This window comes from Anas platyrhynchos, chromosome 5, assembly GCF_047663525.1.
Source record: "Anas platyrhynchos isolate ZD024472 breed Pekin duck chromosome 5, IASCAAS_PekinDuck_T2T, whole genome shotgun sequence".
NCBI classification, from domain to species: domain Eukaryota; kingdom Metazoa; phylum Chordata; class Aves; order Anseriformes; family Anatidae; genus Anas; species Anas platyrhynchos.
In genome coordinates, this window is record NC_092591.1 from 57,367,192 (window position 1) to 57,381,205 (window position 14,014).

General features: G+C 43.6%; 1 long non-coding RNA gene across 1 annotated transcript in view; it reads right to left on the reverse strand.

Annotated features, from left to right (window-relative positions):
* The window catches only part of LOC110353153 (uncharacterized), a 253,251-nt gene that overhangs the window by 52,167 nt on the left and 187,070 nt on the right, over nt 1-14,014 (reverse strand). Inside the window, exons 5-6 of the long non-coding RNA XR_005266210.2 lie at nt 5,504-5,777; nt 2,115-2,346 (exon numbers count right to left, since the gene is read on the reverse strand). This is a non-coding gene — a long non-coding RNA (uncharacterized lncRNA). The remainder of the gene's footprint in view (nt 1-2,114; nt 2,347-5,503; nt 5,778-14,014) is intronic.

Genomic DNA, 14,014 nt, shown 5'->3' on the forward strand with positions numbered 1-14,014 from the left:
AAACAGAAGGACTGGTGGGAGATGTGGTGGCTGGGAGCTGGCTTGGGCAGAGCGACCATGAAATGGTAGAGTTCTCCCTTCTTGGCAAAGTCAGGAGGGGGACCAGTAAAACTGCTGTCTTCGGCTTCCGGAGGGCAGACTCTGAACTGTTTGGGACACTGGTTGGCAGAGTCCCTTGGGAGGTGGTTCTGAAGGGCAGAGGAGTCCAGGGGGGCTGGGCGCTCCTCAGTAGGGAAATCTTAATGGCGCAGGAGCGGTCTGTCCCCACGTACCCAAAGACGAGCTGGCGCAGAAGATACCGGCCAGGCAGAGCAGAGAGTTGTGACGAAAGGCTGTGTATGTGGTCTGCCTTGATTTCAGTAAGGCTTTTGACACATTTCCCACAGCATTTTCCTCAAGGAACTGGCTGCTCATGGCTTGGACTGGTGCACACTTTGTTGGGTTAGAAACTGGCTGGATGGCCGGGCCCAAAGAGTCGTGGTGAATGGAGTCAAATCCAGTTGGAGGCTGGTCACTAGTGGTGACCCCCAGGGCTCAGTACTGGGGCTGGTCCTCTTTAATATATTTATCGATGATCCAGATGAGGGGATCGAGTGCACCCTCAGTAAGTTCGCAGATGACACTAAATAAGGTGCATGTGTCGATCTGCTCGAGGGCAGGAAGGCTCTGCAGGAGGATCTGGATAGGCTGAGGCCAACTGCATGAAGTTCAACAAGGCCAAGTGCCGGGTCCTGCACCTGGGGCACAATAACCCCAAGCAGAGCTACAGGCTGGGAGAGGAGTGGCTGGAAAGCTGCCTGGTGGAGAAGGACCTGGGAGTGATGGTGGACAGTCGGCTGAATATGAGCTAGCAGTGTGCTCAGGTGGCCAAGAAGGCCAACAGCAACCTGGCTTGTATCAGAAGCAGTGTGGCCAGCAGGGCTAGGGAGGTGATCGTCCCCACTCAGCTCTGGTGTGGCCACACCTTGAGTACTGTGTTCAGTTTTGGGCCCCTAGCTAGAAGAAGGACATCGAGGTGCTCAAGCAAGCCCAGAGAAGGGCGACAAAGCTGGTGAGGGGTCTGGAGAATGGGGATTAAGGGTTCCAAGAGTCAGCAGGGTGGGGTGGAGAGCCCAGGATTGTGCCTAAAGATATTTCTCTGGGGAGAATGATAAGGATTTGGAAAAACAACACAAAACTAGGGAAAAAGATTTTTAAAAAATGATTTAAAAATGGTTAGATATTGTATAATTGTATGGCCTAAAAAGCCAATAAAAGGAACTTCAGTATTTGGGCCAAAAATACTGAAATACTGGGGAGGGGGGAAAAAGGCAGTTTTGAGTATGTTATTCACTGGAGAATAATATTTAGGAGGGGAATGATTCAGCAGGCAGCTATGCAAGAATGGGGAAGAGCTAACACTCCCCGGACCGAGTAATTGTGATAGAGCATACATGTATATATCTGCTTATCTAACTGAGATAATAACAACCCACAACATAGAAATCATATGAGAGACTCGGGATCAGAATTAGAAAGTACTTAGGGATGAATCCTGAGGATCTGGTAGCCCAAGGGCTCTTCAAAGTTCATTTTTTGTGATTAAAGCCTGGCCAGATACACTGAAAAAGCCCCAGAAGGTGGTAGGACGGAGTGAACAGTGCGGGTAGTATGGAGGTGGACGCCAGGAACGGAGATGAAAAGGAAAAGTAGAGAGCAAAACCAACGGTATTCCCAGCATACTGGTTAGTGAGGCAGAGAGGGAGATAGAGGGGCTTTCAGGAGGAGCTGGGCCCAGGATGGAAAGGAGAGGAAGAGAGTTGAAGGAATGGCAGGCAAAGAAAGCTACCTGTGTTGCAGCCTAAATCCTAGCAGGGATGGGCTTTGAGAAGATGTTCTAAGTGTGGCCAGGCCAGCCACTTCAAACAGGAGTATCCGGAGTGGAAGAAGGAGGAGGAGAGATTGCTGTTATAAATTCGGAACAGGGGAGTCAGGGCTTATCAGAAAGCTGGTTCCCTGGTAAAGGAGAAAGTGTGCCTCAAGGGTTCCTCAAGTGTACCTCACTGGGGATTACTCTGCAATTATTGCTGTGGGAAGAACAGACTTAGCATAGGAAGATTAATAAAATTTATTACCTGTTGCTGACAGGCTGGAGCAGTGAGAAACAAGCTGGGGCACCTCCACGCTCTTCACTCTTTTCCACCTTTTCCCTGCCCTGAGTGGTGCGGGGGGACCAGGAGCAGGGGCTGCAGTCAGTCTGTGGTGCTTCCTTCCCCCTGCTCCTTCACGGACACTCTCCCCCCTGCTCTGGTGCTCTGGTCCCTCTCATGGGGTGCCGACCTTCCTGGGCTGCTCCTGTGTGGGTTTCTCCACAGGCAGCAAAAAAAAAAAAAAAACCAACAAGTTCTTTGGTGCTCCAGGTGCAGGTCTGTGTCGTGGGGTCTGTTTGTTAGGAGTGGGTTGCGCTGGCTTTGGGACACCCTGGGGTCTATCCCCCCTCCCCAGATCACCTGCTCCTAAACGGGCTCCGCAACAGTTGTTTTTTTTTCTGTTTCTTGGATGTGCCCTCACAGAGGCACAAACTGCATTGCTCATGGCTTGGCTCTGGGCAGCAGTGGGCCCCTTTGGAGCCAGCTGAAACTGGCCCTTACCTAACACGGGGCAGCTGCTGGATTCTTCTCACAGATGCTGCCAGTGCAGCCCCACCCTGCTACCAGAACCTTGCCATGTGAACCCAATACACTGAGGCAGTTAGGTCATTACTGGCCTGTAAAGTATCAGGGCTTATATTAATTAATGAAACCCTAAATGTGATGGGGGTAGAAGGGACTGGGATAACAGCACCGCTTTTTGGGGACACCAGGCTGAGACTAGGGATAGAATGATCACTGGGCAATTATTGTATGTACCTGAGGCAGGGACTAACTAGTTGGGAAAGGATTTGATAATGAAATTAGGCATTCAAATACTAAATTGTTAGGCTGGAATAACGGTATTATTAATGGGGTGCTCTCAGAGCCATGAGAGCAAAGATATATTTGCCTTTGAGTGGAAGGACCCTGAAATGGGGCAGAAGCAGCAATATGGATGGACAGTTTTACCTAAGGGGTTTACAGAGCCACCAATTTCTTTGAGCAAGTTCTAGAACAAACCTTGGAGCAATTCCAACCTCCAGAGAAGGTGTTACTGTTACAATATGTGGATGAAAAATAAATTACAATACATAGAAACAGAAGTCAAGCATTCAGGGCATCTGGTGTCTGAAGGACAAAAAAAGAATAAATCCAGAGAGGATTGAGGGAATTGAGTTAACTCTACCCAAAACAAAAAACTTAAAAAAAAAAAAAAAAAAAAAAAAAGAAGAAAACTGAAAAAAAAAAAAAAATAGAGAGAGAGAGAAAAAAGTTTTTGAGGAATCAGGAGTTACAAAGTCCAAAGGAAAATAGATAGTCCCTGAGGGGAGAAAAATCCTGAATGAAGTGCTAATGAGGCAAGTATTAATGGTTTTATATTAAGAGGGTCATTGGGAATTCAAACAATGTGTGATGCAGTGCTATGGAAATGTGTACGCAAAGGAATATAGATACTCTGGCTGAACAAGTATGCAGGAGTTGTGTAGTATGTCAAAAGGTAAATTGGAAAATTATCTGCAGTCAGCCCAAAGCGGGGCAAGAACCAGGAATGCAATGCTTCCAAAATGTATGGGTAGATTTTACAAAGCTCCTTAGAGTAGGTAGATTTAAATACTTAGTCATGGTCGATCATTGTCAGGGTGGGTGGAAGCTTTCCCTTCAGTATCTGCTACTGCAAACGTAGCAACTAAAGTAATTCTAGAACAAATAACTCCAAGGTATGGAGTCATTGAAAGTATGGACTCTGATCAAGGAAATCACTTTATATCAGAAATATTGCAAGGGCTAATGTGGACTCTAGGAATTAAGTGGAAATTTCACACTCCTTGGCACCCTTCCTCTTCTGGATCAGGCAGTAAAGAAGCAGTTGACTAAGTTCTGGAAATTTGGCTTCCCCAAATGAAGTGCTTACCTTTGGCTCTTCTCCAAATTCAAACTGCACCAAGAAAAGATGTGGGAGTTTCACAATGTGAAATATTATTTGGATTGCTGTACATGGACAAAGGGAATGAATTACCTCAATTTGAGTTAAAAGATACTTTTCTTAAGAACTATATACTTCAGCTGTCATCCTCTTTGTCATCTCTCAGGACCTGTGGATCATTAGCTCAAACCGTACCCTTGGAAGTCCTGATCTGTCCATTCCAAGTGGGAGATTGTGTTTTGATGTGAACACGGAGAGACTCGAAGCTGCAACCGGAGTGGGACGGACTGTTCCGAGTGCTCCTGACTACTGAGACAACAGTAAGAACAGCTGGAAAAGGGTGGACTCACCTGGGTAAAAGCATCAGTTAACCCTAATACCAGAGGGACTGCATTAACAGACTTCTACAATAGATGCTTTGAACAGTTTTAGCCTTAAACCTTTAACTTCTCCTTAGAAGAATTCTTAATGAATTAGTGAGTAAAAGGGATTGAATTGCACAGAATTAGAGTGTTTCCAGGGAACACTCCTTGGAAGTGAGAGAAGAGGGAGGTATTTGATCCCCACCAGAAGAATCCTTATTAGTTTGACTTTTATTCTTTTTCTTAATTATTATTTCTTAATTATTATAGGGGTTTGTATATATACATAGAGAAATTATGTATTTTAAGTTTATCTTAGTAATACCTATTCTGAACGCATTAGTGATAGGATGGAGAGAAAAATTACCATTTCCAATTAATCCAGAACATCTCTCGAGTTCTGTCTTAAAGTAATTGTTGGATTTGCACCCAGATGCCTAGAAAGACTTGAAAAGTCCTTGTCCCTGATTGCTATTTCCAAGCAGCAAATGTGTCTGGATTCTCTAAATTTCTAAAAATGATAGATCACACTCAGTTCCGAGAAGGAATAGATTTTGAAGTTGAGCTCCCTACACATAACCCTGGCTATTTGTTGATATTGTAATAATAATGGCATTGTCTATCTGTCATCCCGCATGACATCCAAAGGAGAATATTGCACCTAAGTGTTGGAAAAACTCAATAGTGGGGTATGTGAAGAAGTTCAAAAACAACAATAGAAGTAAGAAAAAAAGAGGGGGGAATTGTGAGAAACTAAGTTGTGGTTTTGCAGCAGAATTTGTTTTTGAAATAGTGTGTGTTGTTGCAGTAGAAAAATAATCTGTACTCAAAGGTAGTTGTGTAGTCATAACGAAGAGAAATGCTAAGCAGATAAGTGGACAGTAGAAGCCTCACTGTTCCAAAATAAGGTAGAAGACAGAGAAAGACAGGATGAGCAGTGTGAGAACAGTTTAAAAAAAAAAAAAAAAAAAAAAAAACAACAACAACAACAACAACAACAAAAAAAAACAAACAAGATCACAAGTTCTCTAAATGTAAGAAAGGAGGGGAAAAAAAAATAGAGGAGAAAGGAAAAATTAAAGGGTTGATCAAAAAATTGTACATACATTGTATACCAATGGAGCGTCAAGGAGCTTGTGAACCTGTAGTACTCAGCCAGTGGGGAAGCAGGGGAGGAGATCAGGTGTTGGGTAATAGGAAATAAAAGGTGAGTTTTACTATAATGCGCTCCTAATCAGCAGGATCCCAGAAGAGCCCATCTGAAGAAAATTATTGAGATTTTTCTCACAATATGGTTTAGTGGAGGACTTGTTAGTGTTAGGTCAGAGGTTGGACTAGGTGATCTTGGAGGTCTCTTCCAACCTAGATGATTCTGTGACTCTGTAAGGGCAAAAAAAATTTAGACACAAAAAATAAGTCTTGTTTTTTACTTTTTACAATTATTTTACAAAATTATTTTACAATACTAACAGTCCTCTAACAAGAGAGGAAATAACAGTTGAAAACATTGCTAATAAGACCATTTCAAGACAGGTTTTAGGACAGTAGGACTACAGACTAGATTTAACAACAGTAAAGGCTATGGAAGAAAATAAAAAAAGCTTCACAGCACATCTGACTTTTGATAGCAGAATGCAAGACTGAATATTTGCTTATAAATGTATGGTGATCTAGTGAGCAAAGACAAAATCATAAAAGAAAGGAGAAAACTCAGCTTTTTTGTCCCAACAGGACAAAGATAACATCACATGAACACACGGAGTAAGAAAGGCCCTGGTGCACATATATACCAGAATAACCATTTCCAAATAGAGTATCAACATTCTAAAGATGGATGTCTGGGTATTAGCAAAAGACAAATATAAATGAAGTAAGCAAGGTCTTTATTTTGTTCTTCTGCTTGCCGAGACAGGAATCTCCTGCTTTTCTATCATAGAGCTTTTGCTTCTTTTTGCTTAAAGAACCAAAGTGTTCCTATAGTCTAGTCTGTCTTTTTCAATGACTATCTAATTTACTCCTTTCCTGTTTTGTTTTTTGTTATCAATATTTTAGACATAACAAAAGTCAATCTTATAATTTGTTAACAATCTTCTAACAAGATCAAAGAAGAGAACAGTGCTAACAAGACTGCCTTAGGACATGGATTTCAGGGTGGCGAGACCCAACTCTTAACTGTTAAGTGTGGTGACTACTACATACAGCAAGAAGCCTGTAACAATAAAAACGTCAGCTCCAGACTCAATAATGTCCTCACATTAGAGTATCTTCCCTCTCTTTTCCTTTCTGATCAACAATTGCATAATCTCTTCTGCCAGGCAGCTGACACATTGCTGTCACGGTGCTATGCCTGAACAACAAATCCTTCTTTTGTAATACAGATGCTAAGTTAAATAAGACCGGGTAACTTTACTACTGCTTATATTAGAATGAAGTAGCTGTGTTGCACCTGTTCGTCGGGTGTGGATATCTCTATCATAGGCCTAGTTAATACACTACTATTGAACAAGGAGTGATGAAGAGACCAAAATTATTCCAATATAGTTCTAAGAACAGACAATGAATTCCATGTCAAAATACCAACCAGGAAAAGCAGAAAACAAAAACAAGCCATACAGATAAATATAATGCACTTTCTCCCGTATTCTCATGTGACTTAAGCCCATTACAAGGGTAAATATGTGCAAGGGGTGTCTAAATGACAAAATGCATGTTATAACACTGAGAGATTAACTTTAAGGATGGGGCAACCCAAAGAATTGAGGCACAGTGGCCTTGGATGACCCCCCCCACAGGCTAATAGGTGACCTCAGATGACCCCAGAACCCAAAAAATTGGGGAGAAGTGACCTCAGATGACCCCGAAGGCTAATTGGTGACCTCAGATGACCCCGGAACCCAAAAAATTGAGGAGCGGTGACCTCAGATGACCCCGCAGGCTAATTGGTGACCTCAGATGACCCCAGAACCCAAAAAATTCAGCAACCGTGACCTCGGATGACCCCACAGGCTAATTGGTGACCTCAGATGACCCCGGAACCCAAAAAATTCAGCAACTGTGACCTCGGATGACCCCACAGGCTAATTGGTGACCTCAGATGACCCCGGAACCCAAAAAATTCAGCAACCGTGACCTCGGATGACCCCACAGGCTAATTGGTGACCTCAGATGACCCCAGAACCCAAAAAATTGAGGAGCGGTGACCTCAGATGACCCCACAGGCTAATTGGTGACCTCAGATGACCCCAGAACCCAAAAAATTCAGCAACCGTGACCTCGGATGACCCCACAGGCTAATTGGTGACCTCAGATGACCCCGGAACCCAAAAAATTCAGCAACCGTGACCTCGGATGACCCCACAGGCTAATTGGTGACCTCAGATGACCCCGGAACCCAAAAAATTCAGCAACCGTGACCTCGGATGACCCCACAGGCTAATTGGTGACCTCAGATGACCCCGGAACCCAAAAAATTCAGCAACCATGACCTCGGATGACCCCACAGGCTAATTGGTGACCTCAGATGACCCCGGAACCCAAAAAATTCAGCAATCGTGACCTCGGATGACCCCACAGGCTAATTGGTGACCTCAGATGACCCCAGAACCCAAAAAATTGAGGAGCGGTGACCTCAGATGACCCCGCAGGCTAATTGGTGACCTCAGATGACCCCAGAACCCAAAAAATTCAGCAACCGTGACCTCGGATGACCCCACAGGCTAATTGGTGACCTCAGATGACCCCGGAACCCAAAAAATTGAGGAGCGGTGACCTCAGATGACCCCACAGGCTAATTGGTGACCTCAGATGACCCCAGAACCCAAAAAATTCAGCAACCGTGACCTCGGATGACCCCACAGGCTAATTGGTGACCTCAGATGACCCCGGAACCCAAAAAATTCAGCAACCGTGACCTCGGATGACCCCACAGGCTAATTGGTGACCTCAGATGACCCCGGAACCCAAAAAATTCAGCAACCGTGACCTCGGATGACCCCACAGGCTAATTGGTGACCTCAGATGACCCCAGACCCCAAAAAATTCAGCAACCGTGACCTCGGATGACCCCACAGGCTAATTGGTGACCTCAGATGACCCCGGAACCCAAAAAATTGAGGAGCGGTGACCTCGGATGACCCCACAGGCTAATTGGTGACCTCAGATGACCCCGGAACCCAAAAAATTCAGCAACCGTGACCTCGGATGACCCCACAGGCTAATTGGTGACCTCAGATGACCCCAGAACCCCAAAAATTCAGCAACCGTGACCTCGGATGACCCCACAGGCTAATTGGTGACCTCAGATGACCCCGGAACCCAAAAAATTGAGGAGCGGTGACCTCGGATGACCCCTGCAGGCTAATTGGTGACCTCAGATGACCCCAGAACCCCAAAAATTCAGCAACCGTGACCTCGGATGACCCCACAGGCTAATTGGTGACCTCAGATGACCCCGGAACCCAAAAAATTGAGGAGCGGTGACCTCAGATGACCCCACAGGCTAATTGGTGACCTCAGATGACCCCAGAACCCTCAAAATTCAGCAACAGTGACCTCAGATGACCCCCACAGGCTAATTGGTGACCTCGGATGACCCCAGAACCCCAAAAATTCAGCAACAGTGACCTCGGATGACCCTGCAGGCTAATTCGTGACCTCAGAGGACCCGTATCCAAAATTCCATATGCCTCCCAAGTGGTTGGGTTACTTGGATTTCTCCACTATCACCTCTGTGGTGTTTGTACTCTCTGATGACTCCACCTGCTGTAGTCACCTGGGACCTCCTCTGTGGTGCAGGTGCCTCCAGCATGTTCCTGCAATGCCCAAGGAGTCATTTCAGCTCTTTTGTGCTCTGCTTTCATTTTAGAGGTGTTGGGATGGTATGAAACCACTTTAAGTTTGTGTTTTCCAGCTTCAGCTTTCGCACTCTGGCTGAATGAAGCTTTCAGGCATGATCTTTTGAGTGTAGCATGTAATGAGAAAAAAGGGAGACTCGTATCAATCTTCCCCAATGATTCCCTTCAAAGAAAGTACAGAAAAACTATGAGTTAATGTCAAAAATTGAAAACAGGCACCAGCCCATTTTTATTTCATGAAGGAACAACAAGAGGCTGCTTGTTTTACTAAGATTAACATTATGAAGTACATATAAAACACCTTCCATCTGCTTAACCTCCTTACATCGCGCAGTTCATTGCATGAAGCTTTTGCAGAGATCAGCCCCTGAACGATGTTGATTTCATCCAGTCCTTCAGCAGCAGACTGCAGGTCTCTCACAGCTGCACCCATCTTCTCCTTGTGTGTTGATTGAGTCCATTCAGCTTCCCTTGTGTCAGCATTCACCTCTTGGGTTTGGTTAATAAAAACTGTTACTGTTACTCACCTCAAACCAAGGAGGAAACAATCTGCTCTGTAATTATCTTGGTGACACCGCATTAAAATACAAGACAAATAAAGTTTCAGGCTAAGCCCTGCTTGGATGAAAAGTGCATCATACCCAGCTGGGCCATATTACTCCCGAATGCAACACTGCACATGTGTTTGTCATCTAATCAGCTCAGATTAGCAAATTGACCAGCTCACAGATTAGCACACAGGGCACAGGCACCTTACTCGCTAACAGTTGCCTGTAAGGAAGAAGCCAGAAAGAGAATACATTTCCTGATATTAATGCATATTGCTGGAGGAGCAGCAACATCTGCTTGGAGGCCCTGTGCCTTTCACAAGCAGCTGAGTTCTTTAAAGTTGGATTCAGCATTGCTCCATGTATTTTGAGATATATTGCACCAGCTCTCATAAATATATATATGTATAATTATTATTATTATTTTTTTTTAAAAAGGACAAAGAAATCCAGTGAGGGGACTGGATGAAAAAAAAAATATTCCAAGAGGGGAGGAGAGAGACTGGCTACAAGGAAGAACAATGAGACAATGCATAGTCCAAATCTTCATTTCCAAACACCCAGACATTTAACAGTACTAGCTGAAGCCAAAGGAGCTCTGTTTCCAGCTTCTCCCTCCTTGCTTTTCTGCGAGCCATGTCCTGATTAAGAATTACTCAGAACACAGGAACAAAAACCTTTGAATCCCAAGATGACCCAGTTTATATTCAGGTACCAAAATACAGATACTTTCATTCTGTGTGAACGTGTAGAGAAAATACAGAACAAGCCCATCAGCATCCAGCAAACCCTCAGGGGTCCTGTGTGTGTGTGGGGGGGTGTCCTGTGGGGCAGGGGGGCTGGAGCAGCAGCGGGCACCCACCAGGCAAGAAGTCCAGAGCTGGGACAGTGATGAGGGCTGGCCAGGGCCCTGAGGCCCCCAGACCCAGGTGCGGTGGGGAGCAGGGCTGAGGCCCAGCTGGGAGCAGAGGCAGGGATGGGGACGTGCAGCCAGCCGAGCACAAGCACTGCATGGCTCAGGTGGAAGGGCAAACACCAGGATGCAAATGCAGGGCCCAGCCAGGGACAGAGGGTGCCCGGGTGCCACCCCCAGCCAAGGCTGCTCGGGGCAGCTATAATGCACCTTCTCGCATATTCTCATGTGATTTTGGCCCATTACAAGGGTAAATAAATATGTGTAAGGGATGTCTAAACGATAAAACTCATGTTATAACAATGGGATTTTGACTTTAAGGATGGGGCAACATGGATGGCACTTTTATAAAATGTCTGTAGGTGAACATGATATGTTCATGGTTATGATATGTTAATCCCCCAGAATGGAATTATACAGGGGAAAATAACATGGTCCCCAGCTACTTCTTTCATGTATTGATGGAGACATCTTCTCAAAGCAAATAAGTATTCCAATATAATTAGAAGGACATTAATAATGTATTATACAAGGAAGATGCAATAGTTTGTCAATAAATAATACATGCTGCATACAAAACTATGAAATAAAAGCATTTAACATTGTGTTGACTTACGCATTATACCAGCAATTACTTTTCCGCCTAACCCTACAAAATTTACTTACCTGAATAATCCATTCTTTTGCCATTTGCTAAAAAGAAGTACTCACAAGTGATAACTTGTCCTTATGCTCCTCTGGGAAGTGGCACTCCCTATTTGTCTGCTCCAGTCTGTTCTTCACAGTTTTCTGTTTTTGATAGATCACATCTTCAACTGGCTTCATAAAAAAGGTTGACCCAACAGAGGATTGGCTAACCTACACGAGCTGAGGTGCCAGTTCCCCCCTTTACTATAGTACATTATCATAGAGTACCCTGAGTTGGAAGGGACCCACGAGGATCACCAAGCCCAGCTCCTGGCTCCACACAGGAACACCCAGAAATCAGACTGAGAGCACTGAGAGTGCTGCCCAAGTTCAGGAGTCACTTCCTGAACTCCAGCAGGCTCAGTGTTGTGATCACTTCCCTGGGGAGCCTGTTCCAGCACCTGACCACCCTCCCGGCAAAGAACCTTTCCCTAACACCCAGCCTGACCCTCCCATTGCAGCTCAGTGCCATCCCCTCAGGTCCTGTTGCTGTCACCAGAGAGCGGAACTCTGCACCTGCCCGTTTTCTCCCTCCCATGAGAAAGCTGTATGTCTACATACATGTAGATATGAAAACATTACTTCTTTGGCATTTGACTTAAACCTATAGTTGTGGAAAGTAAATTACTCAAGTAAGCTGTAATTGACTAGGTTTTAAGGAAACTGTTGAAAGAACCGTTTGTCCTGAAAACATAAAAGGCTTAACAAAGCACTCTAAGTAAGCAATGCTCTTCAAGGAAATGATAAATATGGCATTAAGAGGCCTTAAATTTCCTTCCAGATAAAAATATATGCTATTTTCTCCGTTAGCTAGTAAGTCTCAGTAGCTGACGTAGTTCTATGAACTGCAGTCAGACTTTTTTTCTATTTTTGATGACCATCAGCTATAACACAACTCCTGTGCTAGGATCATGGAGTTATACAAGTATTACTGATTGTTTGCATTGCAATACTAGCAGTCAAAAATACTTGAGAGAAAGGAAAACATCATCAGTGTATCTAGACATAACAGGTAAAATGCAGAGAGAAAAACGTCCTTGTGTTCCAATGAAGTCTTGTACAAGGTGCTGCATATTGCCATGTCCAAATGGTGTATCAGGCAGAGAGAGCAACTGAGGTTCAAAGGACGTGAATTATTTGACTGTTAAATCATTTCCAGCAATCTTAACAGCAATGTTAATTTCCAAACTATTTTGCATCAGATTTGCTCAGAAAAGGTAAAAGGCAGGTTTAAACACTTGATATGAGACTGGCACTGCTCCATTCACATTTTTTCCCACTTTATCTACATTTGATAAAGTTACTCTCCTAAGTCTGTTACCTCCTGTTCACCATTCCACTTTACAGTCTACTTTTGGAGTTGTTCCTAGCACTGCTATCCAGAAAGGAGGAAAGTAACAAATCAAATCAGGAATCAAAACATGTTCAAATAGCTTGAATTGTTTGTGGTCAAAATATTAAATTTTGCCCTTTTCTATATCATGAGTTACCTCTTACACTTTTTGTAGATCAGACTCATCATGATCTTTGAGGCCATTTTGCTGTCACAATTACATAGGGTCCTGGTTACATATTTATATATATATAGGGAGATTGTATTGAGAAACTCCATCATCTTTCTCACCAGCATGATTCTCTTTCCTTATATAGTGTCTGTGAATTATACAACATACTGTTATGTCCATAAAATAATGAGGGTAGGGAAAAACAAACAAACAAACAAACAAAAAAAAAAACACCAAAAAATCACTGTCCATATTAAAACTTCCACACCATTCAAATTCGGCTGATATAAGTGGACTGACTCTCCCCCAAACTACTTCAAAACTAAAATCATTTTGCGCATGGTTTTGAACTTGCTTTGGATGGTATCAATGAATGAAAGGAGAATTGAGTCTGTAATTTCAAACTAGAAAGCATTAGCATCTGTTTATATGCACATCTTGCTGCTTCACAATTCTCTCCCTTTGTCCATCTCTTGGAGGTCACCTTTGTTTATATGACAAACCACTGCCACTGCCTGACACAAAGATACTCCATTACTACAGTGATAAGGTATCAAAGCTTGGATTGAAATAAACACATGTAAAGCTGTGACAGACATAATTCAAGAAAGAATTAAGCTCACCAATTTCAGACTGGCAATAGGTCTTTGAGTTTCACCACTTCCACTCACTTATTAGCTGAGAGTGGGAGGAATGAACAGACAACAGAACTTCCTTCATGTCTGCTTCCCTTTTAGCTTTATTTTCACCTCACACAGGAAAGAACAGACCGGTGAAGATCCCCTGGCAGCAGTTCCCTGAGTTATGGAATCCAAATTCTATTTCATGTGGGATGCTGTGTCCCATCCCATCTAGGATAGGATTGAGGTTATATCTATGGAAATGTCCAGTATGAGATCACAGCGCCAAAAACTTCTTACATTATGTACACCATACTGATACCTGTACAGGATGAATTCAAGCAGTTTCTTCTCTACAATTTTATCTAAGTTTATCTAGAAAACATTAACATGATAAGGAAGTATGTAAACTATGTGTAGCACAACCAAACCTACCAAAATAAATTATGTTTCCAGACAGTCTAAAAATAATCTTTGGAGATATGACAGAA